The sequence below is a fragment of the Corapipo altera genome, unplaced genomic scaffold, assembly GCF_003945725.1.
Source record: "Corapipo altera isolate COAL_440 unplaced genomic scaffold, ASM394572v1 59247, whole genome shotgun sequence".
Classification (NCBI taxonomy): Eukaryota; Metazoa; Chordata; class Aves; order Passeriformes; family Pipridae; genus Corapipo; species Corapipo altera.
The window spans coordinates 7,856-11,045 of NW_020885636.1; the positions used below are offsets into that span (position 1 = coordinate 7,856).

Sequence of the window (3,190 nt, forward strand, 5' to 3'; positions counted from 1 at the left end):
CCCTGGGCTCAGATTCCAGAGCAGGGACAAGTTGCCCTGGCCTGCAAGGCCCAGAAGCCACCAGAGCCCAGGGGAGCAGAGCCTGCTGCCAGAGCTGCTGACAGGCCTGGGTGCAGGGCAGCTCTCACTGCCCAGTGCCCATCTCAGGGCTCACGCTCCCACATCAACCTTACCATGTCAAAGAAGCGTGAGAGGTTCTCCACCAGATCCTCAGTGGCTGGGCTGGCCTTTGTCTTCTTCAGGTTTGGACACATAAGGTTTTAGGGGACCATCAAAACCTCTGTCCAGGAGTCTTCACTGCCAACCCACAGGAGCTCCATCTTGTGTGGCATCAGGAGCTCCAGTTTTCCTGCCAGTATGAAGGACAGAGTTTCTGGTTTGTGATAAGATCTATGCCTGGAAAGCTCCCCAGGCAGCCACCAGGCCACAACATGGCATCAAGGCACTTGGCAGCAGTCCCCGAAACATCTGCCTCCCAGCCCACGCCAAGCCATCACCTCACCCACAGCCCCAGAGCCCTGGATGACACCATGGCTGTCCCTGACACCACTCTGCTCACCAGCTCAGATGTCTCACACAGCGCCTGGGAGGCTGGGAATGTTGGAAGGTCCTCATGGGTGTGAACGTCGGCGCCAGAAGAGCAGTGCTTCTGGCCTGAATCGAGGGCTTGGTGTTGGTCCTAAAGCCTCCAGGATGGCGATGGTCTGTTCTGCCAGGGAAGAGATGACTACATTGCTGTCTGTCTTCAAGGGCTGAAGGGCTGTGAGCAAAAGAAACGGAGCCGAGATGAAGCCCTGTGTCTGCAGAGACCCCCAGACATCCCCTCCATCCATGTTCCCCACTCACCACTGCAGATCTCATCCAGCTGCTCTTTGCTTCGGTTCCTCAGGTGCCGCGTGGCCACCCCTAGGCACAAAGCTCCGTCAGCCCCTTGCTCCCCAGCGGGCTCCCAGCAGTATGGCCCCTGACCCTGCCCTCCTCCCCCTCATCAGGAATGAGCCAAGGAAGCACCAGGAGCACAGGGGGGTGGAACTCAGCCCAGTGCCCACCAAGCCCAGCCACGTGGGCAGGGGTGGCAGAGGGAGGCCCAGGCCCAGCCTGCGGCAGCCGAGGCTCGGGCAGCCCCAGGGCTGGGCCTGGCTGTGGCTGTAGGAGCAGGGACTGGGGCCAGCTTGCCCAAAGAGGGACCCCGGGGGCTGGGGCTCACCGATGAACCTGATGGCCGCCTCTCGCACACTGGGCTCAGGGTCCTTGAGGTAGCTCAGGCCCTGACGCAGGTACTCTTCAGCCCTGCTCCTGTCCTTCCCCAGCTGGAGAGAGCACAAGGACACAGGTATGGCACAGAGCCCCTTCGCTGGCTGCAGCAGTCCCTCCTGCCAGCACTCAGTGTTGCCCAGAGCCCTCTCTCCTGCTGGCTGCAGGGAAGGGAGAGGGGCCTGCAGAGAAGCCCTTGGGGCTCTGTTCTTGGAGGGCACACACTGGGCTGCAGCTCCAGCCTCTGGGCTCTGGGCCCACACCGCAGGCTCTGCCTGCGGGGCAAACCTCACCCAGCCTGCACCCTGGCACTTGGCCTTACCAAGCACTCGCCAATCCTCCACATCTGCTGCTTCTTCACCAGCTCTTTCAGCTCCCTCCACTTGAGCAGCTTTGCTGCAGCAAGGAGCGCTTCCTGGGCAGCCTGCATGGAAGCAGAAGGGGTGAGGTAGCAGCATGGCTGGCAAAGGAGAGCTCTTGGCTCTTTTGTTGGGGAGATTCTGCCCTCAGGAAGTTGGGACGTGCCCTCACCAAAGTGTCTAGGGGACGTGTGAGGACAGCCCCGCAGGACAGGGCCTGAGGCTGGAAGCCCTGGCCTTGGACACATGCCAGGGACAGGAGAGAAGCCTGTGGGGATGTGCCTGTTCAGGCTTTGGTGGCCACAGGCTGCTGACGAGCCCTACTGGAGCCCCAGGACAGCTGTTGGAAATGGCCCTGCCAGCTTCTCCATCCCTGCTGGCGCTGGCTCTGCAGGGACCTTTCCCACGCCTTGCGCTGGGCCATGGCTGCCCACTGCCAGCAGCCCTTGCCCTGCTGCCTGGGCCCCACAGGGCAGGCCAGCCCACCTCTCTCTTTGCCAGTGCTCAGCCTTCCAATGTGTACCTTGGCCACGCTCGGGGACTGGTCACTTGTGCGAATGAGCAGCGGGACCAGTGCACTCCACAGAGACCTCTTCAATTGCTTGTTGTTCCTCAGAACTGCTGAGCCCAGGTGGTCTCTGAAGAGGCAGATAAAGGCCTCTCGCATGTTGCTGCTCTCCTGGGAGGAAGGAGGAAAGGTGAGCTTTGGAAACAGTGGCCCCCTGCCCACAGTGAAAGGGGGTGGGGATGGTGGCTGAGGGAGGTGCCCTGGGCTCAGATTCCAGAGCAGGGACACGTTACACTGGGCTGCAAACCCATAAGCCACCAGAGCCCAGGGGAGCAGAGCCTGCTGCCAGAGCTGCTGCCAGGCCTGGGCTGTGGGGCAGCTCTCACTGCCCAGTGCCCATCTCAGGGCTCACACTCCCACATCAGCCTTACCATGTCAAAGAAGTGTGGCAGGTTCTCCACCAAATACTCATCAGTGGGGCTGGCCTTTTTCTTCTCTAGGTTTTGATTTATCAGTCTTTTCAGGATTGTAATGACCTTTGTCTTGAGGTCTTCTCTGCCAACCCACAGGAGCTCCATCATGTTTGGCACCAGGGACTCCAGTTTTCTTGCCTGTATGAAGGACAGAGTTTCTTTTCTGTGATAAGATCCATGCCTGGAAAGATCCTCAGGCAGCCACCAGGCCCCAACATGGCATCAGGGCAGTTGGCAGCAGTCCCCCCAACACCTGCCTTCCAGCCCACACCAAGCCACTGCCTTACCCACAGCCCCAGAGCCCTGGATGCCACCATGGCTGTCCCTGACGCCACCCTGCTCACCAGCTCAGGTGTCTCACACAGCACGATGAGGCCTTCGAGCACCTGGGAGGCTGGGAGGGTTGGAAGCTCCTCATCGATTTCAAAGTTGTCATTCTGAAGGAATTCAAAGTCTTCGTCCTTGTCCTCCCACTCAAACTTTACGTTAGTTCTGCTGGGCAATGGCTGTAGAAGCAAGCACAGTAGTGAGAGCCTGGCAGAGTCTGCAGGGTTCATGGTAGGGAATCAAGTCCTTTTCTGGTAACTCACAGCCAA

General features: G+C 59.8%; 1 long non-coding RNA gene across 1 annotated transcript; it reads right to left on the reverse strand.

The window, feature by feature from the left end:
• Window positions 1-846: 846 nt before the first annotated feature.
• Window positions 847-2,178, reverse strand: LOC113940694. The gene is made up of 4 exons (XR_003525513.1): window positions 2,137-2,178; window positions 1,577-1,678; window positions 1,208-1,310; window positions 847-906 (listed from the first exon to the last, which is right to left on the reverse strand). It is a non-coding gene; the product is annotated as an uncharacterized LOC113940694 (long non-coding RNA).
• Window positions 2,179-3,190: the final 1,012 nt, after the last annotated feature.